This window comes from Tamandua tetradactyla, chromosome 7, assembly GCF_023851605.1.
Source record: "Tamandua tetradactyla isolate mTamTet1 chromosome 7, mTamTet1.pri, whole genome shotgun sequence".
NCBI lineage: Eukaryota > Metazoa > Chordata > Mammalia > Pilosa > Myrmecophagidae > Tamandua > Tamandua tetradactyla.
This window is the reverse complement of record NC_135333.1, coordinates 117774329-117792070: the sequence shown is the minus strand read 5'-3', so window position 1 is coordinate 117792070 and position 17742 is coordinate 117774329. Positions and strand designations below refer to the sequence as shown.

Sequence of the window (17742 nt, the reverse complement as noted above, 5' to 3'; positions counted from 1 at the left end):
AGAAGGAAAACACCTCCTGGGGAGCTTCATGAAACAAAAGGCCTGGAAAGAAAGCTAGCAAATGCCACCATGTTTACTATGTGCCCTTCCAGCTGAAAGAGAAATGCTGAACATCATCAGCCTTTTTGAACCAAGGTATCTTTCCCTGGATGCCTTAGATTGGACATATCTATAGACTTGTTTCAATTTGGACAATTTCACAGCTTTAGAACCATAAACTAGTAACTTATTAAATTCCCCTTTTTAAAAGCCATTCCATTTCTGGTATATTGCATTCTGACAGCTAGTAAACTAGAACACACACTATACAATCCATCTTAAGTATACAAACAATGGTGTCTGGTGTAATCAAATAGCTATGCATTCACGACCAAAATCTATATGCCCATGCTCCCATTTCTTCCAAAAAGAAAGGAAATAAAATCCCATACCTCTCCCCTATACTCCACCTTGTTTTTCACTTTTAGCTTTGGTATATTGTCTCTATTACAATTAATGAAAGAATATCCCATATTACTGTTAACTATGGGCCTTAAAATTGCATTAATTGTATTTTTCCCATATACTACCTTATGCTGGTTTGAAACTATTATATACCCCTATAAAAGCTATGTTTTAATCCTGATCCCATCTTGTTGGGGCAGCCATTTCTTTTAATCCTGATTCAATATTGCAGGTGACATTAAAGTCACCAGCCACCTTCATAGTTGACAGAGAAATCCTGAATGTCATTGGCCCTTTCTTGAGTCAAGGTATCTTTTTCTAGATACCTTAATCTGAACATTTTTATAGGTTTAGAACTTTAAACTTGCAACTTAATAAATTACCCTTTTAAAAGCTGTTCCATTTCTGGTATATTACATTCCGGCAGTTTAACAAACCAATACACACCCCATTATTAACACCTTGGAATAGTGACACGCATTTGTTCTAGTTTATTTAAAAGCATTCTGTACTCCTTATATGTCAATTGTCCCATGTCCACCCTCTTTTTTATCTCCCGATAACATATGCTCTTGAATTTTAACTTTTGCAATTTGTTTTTTATAGTTAATTCATATTAGTGAGACCATATAATATTTGGCCTTTTGTTTCTGCCTTATTTTATTCAACATACAGTCTTCAAGGTTCTTAACATGATTGCATCCATCACAACTTCATTCCTTCCTGTAGTCCCACAATATTCTACCATATATATATACACCTCAGTTCACCCTTGCATTCATCAGTGATGGGCATTTGATTTGGGCCACCTCCATCCACAGGTAATCATGAATAATACCACTGTGAACATTGGTGTGCAAATTTCTATTCATGTCCCTGCTTTAAGTTTTTCTGAGTATGTACCTAGTAATGGGATTGTCATACTATATGCCTGTTCTATACTTAGCTTTCTGAGGAAGAGCAAAACTGCCTCTCTGATCAGCTGCACCATTCTGCATTCCCACCAATGGGAATAAGTGTACCTATTTTTGCATGTCCCCTCCAGCACTTATAGTTTTCTGCTTTTTCAATATATATCATTCTAGTAGGTGTGAAATGGCATCTCATTGTGGTTGTTTGCATTTCCCTAATAGCTGGTGAGATTAAGCATCTTTTCATATGCTTTCTGGCCATTTGTATTTTCTCTTTGGGAAGGTGTTTATTCACACATTTTGCCCATTTTTTAAATTGAGTTGCCATTTTATTATTGAGTTTATGATCCCTCTTTTTTAGTGCAATTTTATTGAGATATATTCACATACCATATAATCATCCAAAGTATACAATAAATGGCTCAAAATATAATCATATAGTTGGGCATTCATCACCACAATAAATTTTACATTTTCATTACTCCAGAAATAAAAATCCCATACACAAAACATCCCATACCATTTATCCCTCCCTAATATTTGTTTATTTATTTTTGTCTTTATTTTCTTACTCATCTGTCCACACACTGAAAAAGTGAGTGCCAGTCACAAAGTTTTCACACCATAAAAGCCATATAGTTACACAAACATCATCAAGAATCAGGGCTACTAGATTACGATTCAACAGTTTCAGGTACTTCCTTCTAGTGATTCTAATATACTAGAAACTAAAAAAGAATATCTATATAATGCGTTATAATAACCTCCTGAATTAACTCTCAATTTTATTTGAAATTCCTTAGCCAATGAAACTTTATTTAATTTAATCTATTTTCCTTCTTTTGGTCAAGAATGCTTTCTCAGTCCCATGATTCTAGGGCTAGAATCATCCTTAGGTGTCACGTCTTATGTTGCCAGGGAGATATACACCCCTGGGAGTTATGCCCCACGTAGAGGGGAAGGGGAGGGAGATTATTTTCAGATTTGGATTAGAGAGAGGGGTCACATATGAGCAAAAAAGAGGTTCTGTGGGGGTGACTCTTGGGCTTAATTATAACTAGACTTAAATTCCCGTCTGCATGAATAAATTTCATAAGAGCAAGTCCCAAGACTGAGGGCTCTGACTATTTTAAATTGCTAAGCCCCAATGCTTGCAAGAATATCAAGGATTCCTCAAGCAGCAAAGTTTAATATATCTACTGTGCCAGTTTGAAAAGATTTACATACCCTAGAATAGCCATGTTTTAGTCCTAATCAGTCTTGTGGTAGCAACTGTTTCTTTTAATCCTTATTCAATAATGTAGGTTGGAAACTAGATGAGGTTATCTCAATGGAGATGTAGCTCACCCAACTATGGCTATTAAATTTTCATTAGAGGGAGATATGGCTCCACCATTCCAGGTGGGTCTTGTTTAGTTTACTGGAATCCTTTAAAAGCAGAAGCATTTTGGGGGACAATGGAGGAGCGAAAGCGCAGAGTCATGAGAATGATGAGAGAGCCAAGAAGTAAAGAACCTATGCCACCAGAGACCTTTGGAGATGAAGAAGGAATATGCCCCCAGAGGGGCTTCATGGCACAAGAGGCCTGGAGAGAAGTAGATAATAGGCATCACCATTTTTGCCAGGTGATGGGAGAAACCCTGAACTTCATCATCCTTTCTTGAATGAAGGTAACCTCTTATTGGTGCCTTAATTTGGCCATTTTCATAGACTTGCTATAATTGGAACATTTTCATGGCCTTACAACTGTAAATTAGTAACTGAATTGATTCCTCTTTATAAAAGCAATTCCATTTCTGATATATGCATTCCAGCAACTAGCAAACTAGATCATCTACATTTTCCCACAGTCCCTCAAGGGAACTTTGCAAATATTTTTTTGTGGTTGTTTTCTGCCAAAATTATTCTGGAACATATCGGGGTATTGTATTAACCTATGAAAAATAACAAGGTGTCATTGTTTATTGCTCTAGTTTGCTAGCTGCCAGAATGCAATATACCAGAAATGGAATGACTTTTAAAAAGGGGAATCTAATAAGTTACTAGTTTATGGTTCTAAGGCTGAAAAATGTCCCAATTAGAACAAATCTATAGAAATGTTCAATCAAAGGCATTCAGGGAAAGATACCTTGGTTCAAGAAGACTGATGAAGTTCAGGGTTTCTCTCTCATGAGAAGGCACATAGCAAACACAATCAGGGCTTCTCTCTCAGCTGGAAGGGCATGTGGCTAACACAGCATCATCTTACTAACTTTCTCTCCTGGCTTCCAGTTTCACAAAGCTCCCCAGGAGGCATTTTCCTTCTTCAACTCCAAAGGTCACTGGCTCATGGACTCTCTGCTTCATGGTGCTGCAGCATTCTCTGCTCTCTCTGAATCTCTTTCATTCTCCAAAATGTTTCCTTTTTTATAGGACTCCAGAAACTTATCAAGACCCACCTAAATGGGTGGAGACATGCCATCACCTAATCCAGCTTAACTCTTGATTAAATCACATTTCCAGAAAGATGATCTGATTACAGTTTCAAACATAAAGTATTTAATAAGGATTATTCTGCCTTTATGAAATGGGATTTATATTAAAACGTACCTTTTCTAGGGGACATACATCCTTTCAAACCAGCACACTTACGTAAGGATTCATGTAGCTATGTTGTTAGAATAAACTGACCAAACAAGTTAAATTAGATGGTGTGCTACTGAAAATATAAATTTTGCACCAAATAAACATCTCTTACTTTGATTTCACACAGAAGCTGATGTTTTAAAATACAGTCAATATAATCCTTTACTCTATATTCTTATTTACCTTAATCCTAACCAGATCAGCTTCATTCAAATCTCTAAGTGAAGTCCGTTCTCTTTCTCAGCTTCTTTAGCATTTCTATATAGAGTAATGTTGATGTTCAGAGGTGCAGAACTCTAACTCTGTGAGTCTCAGGTGCCACCCAGATATACAAAGTTCTAGGGATTGACCAGGTTATACACAAAAACATCTGCATCTCCAAATTTAGAAATAAGTTAAAACTCAAGAATAAATTTGACCACTATAAGAGCTTACAATCTAGGAATATTTACAATAAGTTTTATTGAACATTCTGTACTCATTAATTGTTGATTTCCCAATCTCTGCTCATGTTCTATCACCTGATAACCTATGCTTGAATCCAATTCTCAGAGTTTGCACATTATAGTTGGTCCATATCAGTGAGGCCTTACAATATTTTTCATTTGTTTCTGCCTTATTTCATTCAATATATTTTCTCAAGTTTCATTCACCTAGTTACATGCCTCAAAAATTCATTCCTTCTTGCGGCCACTCAAACTTCCATTGCATGTATATACCATGATTCATTCTTCCATTCATCAGTCAATGTACCCTTGGGCCACCTTCATCTATGCATATTATGAATATTGTACTATAAACACCAGCATTCAAATGTCCATTCAAGTCCCTACGTTCAGTTCTTCCAAGTGCATGCCTAATAATGGGGTTGCAGGATGATATGGCAACTGTATACTTAGCTTCCTGTGGAACTACTAAACTGCCCTCCAGAGGGACATCAACTTTCTACTTCCTTACCAGCAGTGAATAAGTAAATCCCTCTCTCCACATTTTCTCCAGCACTCGTATATTTCTGTTTATTTTTTAAACAGTTTTATTCACATGCCATGCAATCCATCCTAAGTAAACATTCAATGGACTCCAGTATATTCTCATAGATCTGCAGCTCTGAACATCAGCAATACCCCATACATAAATGTTAAAGAAGCTGAAAAGGGAATATTTATCTTCCACAAAGAAAGAGAAAAAGGGGAAAAATGGAGGACAAAAGTTTAAATGGAGAAACAGTAAGAGCACCAAGAATCTCTTACCCCTCTCTTATATACCTCTCTTATTGACATTTAGCTGTGGTATATTGTCTTTGTTACAATTAATGGAAGCATATTGCAATGTTACTGCTAACTATAAATTCTAGTTTGCACTGACTGTATTTTTCCCATATACCATCTGATTTACAATACCTTGCAATGTTGAGATTCATTTGTTTTCCCTCCTGTAAAAACTTTATTTTATTTGTACATTTAATCACATCATTGTTCACTCTAGGTTTCACTCTTATAGAGTCCCAGTTTTTATCCTCAATCTTTCCTTCTGGTGTCTCACCCCCTAGCTTTCCCTTTCAACCCTATTCACAGTCAGCTTTCTTCATTATACTTACAATACTGTGCTCTCTTTTTTACCCTTACATAATAGTCTACATTTCTACACTCTTTTTCAAACTTATCTCTCCTGTAGCTTTTTTCCCATCTGCCTATAGCTCTTCCTTTCATTATTTCATATAGTTCAGGTTTCTCTCTCCAAACTCTCTCAATGTCCATTTATCTGAAAATACTTTAAACTGTCCCTCATTTATGAGTGATATTTTGCCATATATGGAATTCTTGTTTGGCAGTTTTTCTCTGTCAGAATTTTAAATATATCATACCACTGCTTTCTCACTGCCATGGTTTCTGCTAAGAAATCCACATAGTTTTATCAAGTTTCCCTTATTTGTGATGGATCACTTTGCTCTTGCTGCTTTGAGAATTCTTTCTTGGTCTTTGGCATGTGACTATCTGATTAGTAAATGTCTTGGAGTACTTCTATTCAGATGTGTTCAATTTGGGGTGTGCCAGGCTTCTTGGCTCTGTAATTTTACATTTTTCTTAAGATTTGGGAAATTTTCAGTGTTTATTTCCTCCATTATTTTTTTCTGCCCCATATCCCTTATATTCTCATTCTTGGACACTAATAACATATATTTGTGCCTTCATGTGGTCATTCAGTTCCCTGAGACCCTGCTCATATCTTTTCATTATTTTCCCTATCTGCTTCTCTCTTCTGCCTCTTCAGCCTGTTCTTATATATCCCCATAGTGTTTTCTATCTCTTCTATCATGCCTTTCATTCCTATAAATTCTGCAATTTGTTTTTTCAAGCTTTTGAGTTCCTCTTTATTGTTGCCCAATGCCTTCTTTACACCCTTCTTCACTTTTGCCATATCTTCCTTCAACTCATTGAATGATTTAGAAGATCTGTTTGAACATCTTTAGTTGTTTCAATTCCTATATCTCATTTGAAGTGGCAATTTGTTCCTTTGACTGAGCCATGTCTTCATTATTCATAGTATGGCTTATGATTTTTTGCTGGTTTCTAGGCATCTGATTCCCTTGATTAATTTATTCTGGATGTCATTTCTCTCTTTTCTCCTAGGGTGTTCTTGTTGGTTTGTCTTTGTTCTCTATCTGTTCTTTGACATTCAATTCAACTTATTTTAGACTTCTAGCATAGCTTTTATTCAACCGATCAGAATTTTTCAGTTCCTGCTTTTCTGTTTTTTTCCAGCCAAATAGGATCAATCCCAGTGAGATTTTCCGAGGAAAGACAGTACAAGGACTTAGGAAGAGGGTGTAATCATTATCAAATTTTCCTAAAGATGAGATCCAGCAGGCTGCCAGTCTGAAAATGACTGCAGCTTTATTTAATGAGCAGCTTAAAAGAAAAAAAGAAAAAAGTCATTTTCAGAGTCACCCCAGGTGCCTACCTAAGTTTGCTAATCAAGAGCTAGAGTTGGTACTTGGCTCTATGTGTCCCTTTTTTTAGGGCATAGCACTTTTCCAATATTCTGAACTCAGCCTGTTCAGAACTCCAAAAGCCTGTTCTTCTAGTTTGTTAGCTGCCAGAATGCAATATACCAGAAATAGAATGGCTTTTAAAAGGGGGAATTTAATCAGATGCTAGTTTATAGTTCCAAGGCCGAGAAAATGTCCCAATTACAACAAGTCTATAGAAATGTCCAATCAAAGGTGTCTGTAGAAAGATATCTTGGTTCAAGAAGGCTGAAGACATTCAACGTTTCTCTCTCAGCTGGAAGGACACATGGCAAACATGGTTGCATCTGCTGGCTTTCTTGTGGCTCTACCAAAAGGGGCTCTCTCCAAAATGTTTCCTCTTTTAAAGAATTTCAGAAAGCAACTCCACTTTCAGTGGGTAGACACACACCTCCATTAGAAATCATCTAATCAAAGTTACCACCCACAATTGGGTGGGTCACATCTTCATGGAAACAATCAAAATGCTCCCACTCAGCAATATTGAATGAGGATCAAAGGGCATGGCTTTTCTGGGGTCCACCACAGATTCAGACTGGCACACCTGTTTTGCTTTGTTTTTTGTTCTTTTTTTCCCCATTCACCTCATCTCTTCTCTGACATGGAGAAACCTCCATTTTCTTTTTGCACTTGCTCCAGGTTTATATATGCTCAACACTTGTATTCATCAGTCCTAATTTTTTAATTAATCTGCAATTGGAGCTTGTTTGAGCTATCTTCTCTTTCTCCTGGTAGAGACTACTTCTTTTTTCCCACAGGCAAGTAACTCCTAAACACTTGGGTATGTCAGTGAGGGAGGGGTACCAACCTCAACATTTTGGGAAACCTTTAGTTTTGAACTGTGATCTCAGTCCTTCCACCCATTCCTGACTGGTATGCAGTGTGTATCTGGTCATAGGAGTGTACTAAACAGTTGTTCCAGGCAGCCCCTGGCTATTTACTAGCTGATCTAGAAGAGGAACTAAATTCCACATGTCCATAGGCCACCATCTTGTCCTGTCTCTCCTGTATGATCTCTTTATATATGCTGGATGCTAAATTCTTATCAGATATGTGGTTTCCAAATATTTTCTCCCATTATGTAGGCTGCCTCTTTTTACTTTCTTCAGAAAATTTTTTGATGCACAAAACTATTTAATTTTGAGGAAATCACATTATCCATTTCTTCTTTCATTAGTTGTGCATTAGATGTAAGGTCTAGGAAAATACTTCCTACCACAAGATGTTTAAGATATTTCCCTACATTTTCTCCTATGATTTTTATGGTCTTAACTCTAATGCTTAAGTCTTTGACCAATTTTGAGTTAAAGTTTTGCATAAGGTTTGAGACGTGGTACTCTAGTGTGAAAGCTACCAGAATATGATATACCAGAAATGGAGCAGCTTTTAAAAGGGGGAATTTCATAACTTGCAAGTTCACAGTTCTAAGGCTGTGAAGATGTCCAAATTAAAACAGGGCTACAAAAATGTCCAATCTAAGGCATCCAAGGGAAGATACTTGGTTCAAGAAGTTAGATGATATTCAGAGTTTCTCTCTCAACTGTAAAAACACATGGCAAACATGGTGATATCTGCTAGCTTTCTTTCCAGGTTTTTTTGTTTCATGAAACTCGCCTGGGTGTGTTTTCCTTCTTTTTCTCCAAAAGCCTTTGGCTGTGTGGGCTCTGTCTGTTCTGTTGGCTCTGTCAGTTCTAGTGGCTCTAAAGCTTTTTCCAAAATGGTTCCCTCTCAAAGGGTAGTAAGCAACCCTACCCTGAATGGTGGAAACATATCTCCATGAAAACCATTGATCAGAAGTCACTACCACAGTTGGTGGGTCACATTTCTATGGAAATGATAAAAAGCTCCCACCCAGCAATGTTAAAAGAGGATTAAAGAACTTGGCTTTTCTGGGGTAAACAACAGATTCAAATGGGCACATATGGGCTGCCTTTCATTCTTTTGGAAATGGATATACAACTTTCTTAGCACCATTTGTTGAAGAGATTTTACTGTCCCAGTTGAGTGGACTTGGCCACCTTGTCAAAAAACAATTGTTGTTCTTGCAGCCCAACCTCTGGTGTGTAGGGTGCCACTGGGACCACAGATGCCTGGAGGGAGCAAGGGACCTGGGCATTTTGTGGCAACATGGAGGTGTAGGACATTGCCAAGTTCTCTGGCTGCCACTCACTTTGCTGCTGATACACCCCTTTGAAGCCATGGCAAGGTCCAAAGATGACCAGGGGATTACAAATTAGACTGACAGGATGTCAAGTGTGCAGCAAGCCCAGACAAGCTAGCAGATGAAGATTACTGAAAGATGACTTTCCTAGCCTTTCACACATTAGTTATTTTTATCTCTTGTAAAGTAAACACTTTTTTATCTTACATGTACGAGCAGTGTAGCTGTTTCAGTTATCCCGTCAATAAAAGGACAAAATTGTTTTTCTTATACTCATTTCCTTTTCAAGACACTGAAAATAAGAGCAACACTGTTGCATTTTTGTCAATTTTTTTTGGAAATAGAGCTATTTTAATATGGTATTATTCCTATTAATGTTCAAAAAGATTATTCCTTTTACTCTTATATGTCCTAGGAAAATTTTTATAAGGGACATCTACTAATAAGAGTAACAAATAACTGTCAAGAGAGTGTTTCCAATATTAGGATAATAAATGTATGTGTCTTGAGTTTAACTGCAAATATTCAAAGATCTGTTAGGTTCTTATAGATGGTTTTTACATTCTAAAATATATATCAAGTTAAACTTGCACATGGCATTTCTAAGAAGTACTTGTGGAAAGAAAGAATATACTTGCACATTTTTTATGTGTGTTTTGCAGTCTCTGCTAAACACTTTTTGCAAATAAGTCATTAAGTCCATTTCTTGAGAAAAATCAATTGTGTTAGATGAGTGGATCTATTTCTGAAATATCAACTTGATATTGTTGGTAGGCACATCTGTCTTTATACCAGTGCCATACTGTTTTGAGCACTATAGCTTTGTAATACGCTTTAAAGTAATTAATTGTGAGGCCACCAACTTTTTTTTTCTTTCTCAAGAAGTGTTTACTTCTTCAAGGCACTCTGCCTTTCCAAATAAATATTATTGGTTTTTCTACTTCTGCAAAATAAGGTGTTGGGATTTTATTGGTATTATTTTGAATCTATAAATCATTTGGGATACAGCCAAAATATTAACTATATTTATTCTTCCCGTCCATGAATTCTGCATGCCCTTTCATTTATTTGCATCTTCCCTGATTTCTTTTAGCATTGTTTTATAATTTTCTTTTTATAGGTCCTTTTACATCCTTGATTAAATATATTCCTAGATAATTAACTCATTGGTGCTATTGTAAATGGATTTTTTTCTTGATTTCCTCCTCCGATTGTTCGTTACTAGTGTTTAGGAATGCTACTAATATTTTCACTGGGATCTTGTACAGTGCTGCACTGCTGATCTTGTTTAATAGCTCTATTAGCTTTGCTTAAAATGTTTCTGGACTTTCTGCATATAGAATCTGTCATTTGCAAACAGTAAAATGTTATTCTTCCTTTCCAATTTTTATGCCTTTTATTTCTTTTTCTTGCATAATTACTCTAGTTAAAACTTTTCCAACACAATGTTAAATAGCAGTGGTGACAGTGATTACCCTTGTTGCCTTCCAGATCTTACAGGGAAAGCTTTCAGTTTTTCATTGAGCATGATGTTAGCTGTGTGAACTTTCCATATATGCTGTTTATCCTATTGTGGTAGTTTCCTTCTATTCCTTTCCTTTAAAGTGTTTTCATCAAGAAAGGATGCTGAATTTTTTCAAATGCCTTTTCTGCATTAATTGAGATGATCATATGGTTTTTCCCTTTGATTTATTGATGTGGTATATTACATTAATTGATTTTCCTGTGTTGAAACATTGTTGCATACCTAGAATAAAACACACTTGGTCAGGATTTATAATTGTCTTAATATGCTGCCAGATTTAATTTGCAATTAGGTTGTTGAGGATTTTTGCATCTATATTAATTGTAGAGATTGTCTTTCCTTGTAGTAACTTTGGCTTTGGTATTAGTGTAGTTTTTGCATCATAGAATCAATTAGTTTGCTTTCCCTCATTTTTAGTTTTTTGGAAAAGTTTGAACAGAATTGGTACTATTTCTTCCTGGACTACATGGAAGAATTAATATGTGAAGCCATCTGGTAATAGAATCTTCTTTCTTGGGACGTTTTTGATAATTGATTCAATCTCTTTAATTGTGATTGGTTTGTGAGTCTTTGATTTCTTCTTGAGTCAATGTTAGTTGCTCATATGTTTCCAGGAAGTTATCCATTTCATCTAAGTTATCTAGTTTGTTTATTTATCATTTATGACAGTTCCTCATAGTATACTTTTAGTATTGCTCTTATTTCTGTAGGGTCAGTAGTAATGTCTCCTCTCTCATTTCTTCTTGTATTTATTTGCATTCTCTCTTTTTCCTGTGTCAGTCTAGCTAAGGACCCATCAATTTCACTGATTATCTCAAAGAACCACTTTGATTGGGTTGATTCTATTGTATTTTTTGATGTTGTTGCTGTTTTTCTCAATTTCATTTATTTCTGCTGTATTCTTTGTTATTTCCTTTTTTACACATTGTAGTAAATTTTCTGTTCTTTTTCTAGTTCTTCCAGGTGAGAAGTTAAATTCTTGATTTTTGCTATTTTTTCTTTTCTGATATAGGCATTTAGGGTAATAAACTTCCCTCTCAGCACTGCCATCATTGTATCCCATATGAGCTAATGTATTTTCTAATATTCATTTGCTTTGAGATATTTACTGACTTATTTTGTTTTGTTTTGTTTTTTACATAGGCAGGCACTGGAAATCGAACCCAGGTCTTTGGCATGATAGGTCTAAGAACTCTGCTGAGTCACCATGACCCACCCCGACTTCTTTTTAATATCTTCCTTGAACCACTGGTTGTTTAAGAGTGTATTGTAGAGCCTCCATATATTTGTGAATTTTCTGATCCTCCACCTATTATTGATTTCCATCTTCATTCCATAATGATCAGAGATTGAGCTTTTTATAATTTCAATCTTTGAAAATTTATTGAGACCTGCTTTGTGACTGAACATGTGTTCTATCCTGGAAAATGATCCACGAGCACATGAGATAAATGTATATCTTGTTGTTGTGGGATACAATATTCTACAAAAGTTTGAGGGTCTAGTTCATTTATCATATTATTCAAGACCTCTGTTTACTTATTGATCCTCTGCCTGGATGTCTGTTGGTGACAGTGGTGTACTGAAGTATCCAATTATTTTTGTAGAGATGTCAATTTCTCTCTTCACTTTTGCCAACATTTGCCACATGTATCTTAGTTACCCAGGCACAACAATTGGGAATATACACTTAAATTTAGGAAGTACAGAATCAGTAGAAATTTCTGGCAGGAAGAACGACCCTAAGGTAATCCACAAGCTTTATTTGCCTCCCTTTTAACCTAATTGTGTTAAAATTGTTTTGACCACCTTTGCATACAAGCATGATCTGGATTGGTTCTAATTATTTGAATATGGCAAAATGTCATATGTCATTTGAATATGTCGTATCATCCTCTGTTGTATGAAAGGCAATGTGATATTTGTGCCTACTTAATTTATAGGCTTTAATTCATGGAGAACACAGACTTCAGTGATATAAAATCAGAATTTATTAGGAAAGTAATTAAAAGATTATTAGAAATGAGAAATAGTTACATCACCAGATGGGACAGCATCAACACATGAGGAGGAGTGCTGGGGAATCTTGGAGACAGCATTCAGGGTCTAACTGGTAAAAATCCACAGCAGAGCATCCTCTTCCCAGATGAGATTCTCTCTCTCTCTCTGTCTTTCTCTCTCTCTCTCTCATGAGATTCTCTCATCTAACAGCTTGCATGCAATTTATATGATATCTTTACACAACAGTGGGCAGATTTCAATTAACTTATGTGATCAGGCCCAGACGGTCATCTGGGAATTTTTTATCAAATTACGTCTCTTTCTGGGTGAATAGGTAGTCCTATCAGCTAGAGTGCACATTTCAACAACTTATTACCAAAGTAAGATAATGGCCACTTTAGTTAAGTATAACAAACTGTACAACAATTTATTATTAAAGTCACATAATAGTAACCACGGTTGAGTATAACAAACTCTATAACAATTTATTATCAAACTCATGTAATGGCCACATCAGTTGAGCTGAACAGGCTCTACAAATTTAGTTTTCCCTTTCACCCATATAATTAGGTTGCTCAATATTATAAAAGTGATGGGAAGCCACTCCATTTAAGCAAACTCAGAAAGATTCTGCATACATTCACTATGAAGGAAATGTTCATGGTGGAGAATCTCACATGGCAAGTAACTTCAGGAAGCTTCTAGGAGCTGTAAGGGCCCTTTAGATCTTACGGGTTGTCTAGAGCTGACATCTGGCACAAAGTGAAATCCCTGTCTTGGAGCTGCATGGAAATGAATACTTCCAACAAATTGAATGAGTTTGGAAGCAGATTCACTCGAAATTGAATCCCATGGTGAGAACTCAGCCCATCCAATACCTTAAAAAGTAAACTGAAGAGAGTAAATTTGGGGTATCTGAGTTAGTGTTTCCCTGCTATCTGAAAATTTTAACATGTACTCCAAGTCAATAAAGAATAGACAGAAGAGCAGAAAGCATTTCAGGTGGGAGTGCTCTCAAAAAATAAATTCTTAAATATATTTAAGAAGTTACATCACTTGCCAAAGATCCAATTTTTAAAAATATGGCAATCATAAACTACCTAGAGATTCAGGATTCAGGTGCCAATGGTTCTAATAGGTATAGTGTATTGAGATATGTCTTATACCAAGTGTAGTTTCATAAAGATTAGATGATGCAACTTTAACTCTGAGTCGGGATGGAAAAGTATTAGCTTAAATGGGCTAGACCCATCTTGAGGATTATAGAATACCCACTTTTATAAACAATTTACAGGAGCTAGACAATTGAAATATATAATAAACCATCTCAGAATAGCTCAATGATACATTAATAATTTCACTTGGGCAATATATTTAAAGAAAATTCATCCTGTATGTAATATCACAGTAACCTACCTACTTGGAATATTAGTAGAGCCTTAACTTTTATTTTTTTTCTACTTGTCTCAAAATATATTTCTAATTTTTTAAATTATGTGATCTTACAATTTGAGAGTTAGTTACTTTGTCAACCAAAACAAGGTATTTACCTAAATGATCTGAGAAAAACTATAATCAATCATTTAAATAACCAATTTTCTTTTCTGAAATCGTATTTCTTATCCATATTTTCAAGATCCAGTTTATGGTACAAATGCTATAGAAGCTTCCCAACCTGTCCACGTTATTTTTTATGTGCCTATGTTTTATTCTTCTCCTCTAAAAAGTATATTTACTAAAATCAAGACACAAAGTTTAGAAAAAAGATAGGAAAAAGAACATTGTGGCCTTGTACACACATATTTCAGAAAAATTTCATGAATTATTATGAGTCTCTGTGAAAAATTTTCTGTTATATTTCATTGTTTAATATTCTGATAGTGATACAGATTTTAATTCAAAGACCCAAAAGGGTTGTGACACACAAAATAGCATGACTGAAAAATTTAACTCCATTTCATTGAGATATCCCAAAGAAAATGAAATGAGAAAAAAACTTCTAATGGAGAATCATAAGTAAAATTAATATCTAGGCAATGAAAACTTGTATCTAAAAATAACATTTAATGATGGTGATGGTAGCACATTGTGACTATAGCTGAGAGCAATGATTATACATGTGCATGTGGTTAAAAAGGGCAAATTTAAGGTTGTATATATTTTACTCGAATAAAACTTTAAAAACTAAAGTTTGAAAAAATAAAGGTAAAATCAAGCAAATGTGGGCAGTGCAATTGTGGCTTAGTAGCAGAATTCTTGCCTGCTATACTGGAGACCCAGGTTCAACTGCTGGAGCCTGCCCATGCCAAAAAAAAAAAAAAAAATCAAATAAATGCAATAAAGGGTGAAGCAAGTTATTAGAGGCTTTTAGTGGATTATTTGAAAATATATAGTATGCTTTGATTATTTCCTTTATAGAACACAATACAATATTCACTTTTTGAGGAATTGAATACAATATTCAATTTTTTGATAATCTTGTAAATCATATTCACAAAAGCTTTTTTCACTTGTTCGTTCTTTGGGGCATAGATGAAAGGGTTTGAAAGTAGGACAACTATGTAAAATGCAATTCACTTGGAAAAATAAATTCTTTTTTTGAACAGAAGATTTAATGTACATGAAGAGAGATCTCAATTGTGTGGGAAGAACACATGGAAAATGCCTTTTTCCTTTGATTAATTGGAGGGATTTTTAGAATCAGTGCAATGTAGGTGTAAGATATTATCACCATTACCAATGTGACCGTAAGGTGCTACTGAAAATGAAATGAAAGCTATCATCTTGAGAGCCTTTTATTGGAGCAGATCTGCAGAACAGGAGTAGTGTCACAGACAAACTGATCAACAATTCTGGAGGAGCAGAAGTCAAGGTTTAGAAAGAAGGTTAGTGATGGAAAGATGGTAAAGAGCCCAGCAAGCCAACAGCTGAGGACAAGCTGTACACAGACTTTGCTGCTCATGATGGTCGTGTAGTGCAGGGGCTTACAGATGGCAATGTAGTGATCATAGGACATGGCTGCCAGCAGGTAAAATTCAGATGTTCCAAAAAGAAAGATAAAAAACACTTGACTGACACAACAGTTATAGGAAATGTTTGTTGTCAGTTGACATCATAACCAAAAAGAAAGAAATGGCCCCCTCCCACAATGGACCTTCTGAGTTACTATTTTAGAACATTCAGATAAGTTTGAAGGAATCTATTATATATATATATATATTTCCTTATTTACACATTATTCAATTGTGACATTGATAGGAATTAATAAAGATAAAATTTCTAAATAAATATCTCATTATATCAAACCATTCCTAAACTTCAACACTCTCACACACCCAACTAACTGCACAGGAAAACAACAACATCATATATTATGAAACCACTAGAACTTGGGAGAAAAATGAAAATATATTTAGTTTTGCTAGATATTGTGAATATCAGATACTTAAGAAATATTAAAATCTTTCCACTTTTAGATTGTCGTAGAAGTGTATTTTCCTTCTCTCATTCTTTAAACAAACCAAAATGCAAAAGGTAGAATGAAAAAAGTAATCTTGCAATTCTTAAGAAAAGAAAGACTACCAAATGGGATTATAGATCTATGTAACAGGAAAAACTATCTTTAACATTTAAAATTACTATTACTTTTTAATTTGGAGTCATAAAATTACCAGCCAAATATATTTAATATCCTAGAAAGATTTCTGTAATGAGGTATATTGAGGTATATATGAAAAATTTTTCAGGCAAAACCATCTGTGCTTCAATACATAACTCTTTCATCAGGCCTATGAAACCAGCACACTGTTTCTCCATTCCTCTTTCCATGCACTTCCTTCTATTCCACAAGTTATCATTATTTTAATCCAAGTTTTGAAACTACTATATTTTACTTCTGTGTTGCAGATATCAGGCTGGTCTATTAAATTTTCCCCTTTCCTACAGTGTACATATTTAAGTATTGTTCACTCTTGCACGTATTTCACACAGTATCGTATTAAAATTACTAATCTCTTGATCCCATGGAAGAGTTATGCTTTCTGTGCCCTGCAGAAAACTATCTCATATGAATGAAGAATTATCACAGTGAAACTGAGATCCCAAAACAACATTTCCTAAAGGATCACCAATTTGTATAATATACAAATGTTCTCTGCAGGCATTAAAAATAATAATAATAAAAAGTAAGAAAAAACTTTGTGCTTACTTTTTTCTTTAAAAAAAATATGGAGCGCTTCAAGAATTTGTGTGTCATCCTTGCGCAGGAGCCATGCTAATCTTCTGTGTATCGTTCCAATTTTAATACATGCGCTGCCGAAGCAAGCACTTTGCACTTATTTTAATTATGTTTACAGTGATTTCAGTACAGATGGCCTCCTGGATGGCCCCGCCCCACTGTGCGGCCCTAACTACCCCATCACCACCCTTTCTGCCACGGCTCACCCTCCATTCTTGACTCCACTTTTTTTGGGGGGGGGGAAGGGGAGATTCGTTATGAAGTAGGGGGCATACTACATCACGAAGTTGTCATTTATGAAGTGGGGGTTTTACTACACCACCGATCAAGCTGAAAGGCGACAGACCAGAACCACGTCCCTCAGAACCAAAACCAGCTCCTCCTTCCGCAGGAATTCTGTTTTGCGAGAGCGCATGAGCCACCCTGGCACCTCCTAACAGACCTGCTCTGAACTCACACAAAACATACTCTCTGATCTGTCATGAAGAGATACAGTGAGAACCACTACATACAACCCAATAAAGCTGATGGATGGGGGGGAAAATTGAGAAACTTGAAATCCCATACAAAGATAAGGATTCAGAAGCAGAAAGAGGTAAAAGTAGGTTGTGTGAATATTGGTTAGAGAATATAGCTTGTCATCAACAAAATCATATTAGTGAGAAATGTGTCATTATCAGTGCTCTAGAAGTACCGAAGTGATTTGAATCTTATTTAGCCATTACAAATCCTGTCCTTAACTTTGACCATTTGATTATGAAGTGGACAGCCAGGTTTCATCATTGTAAATTCATTATTTTTTTTTCCTTT

The 17742-nt window shown here is 35.5% G+C and overlaps 1 non-coding gene across 1 annotated transcript; it reads right to left on the bottom strand.

The window, feature by feature from the left end:
- Nucleotides 1-16915: 16915 nt before the first annotated feature.
- LOC143642943 (U6 spliceosomal RNA) lies at nt 16916-17022 on the bottom strand. The gene has a single exon (XR_013156001.1). It is a non-coding gene; the product is annotated as a U6 spliceosomal RNA (small nuclear RNA).
- Nucleotides 17023-17742: the final 720 nt, after the last annotated feature.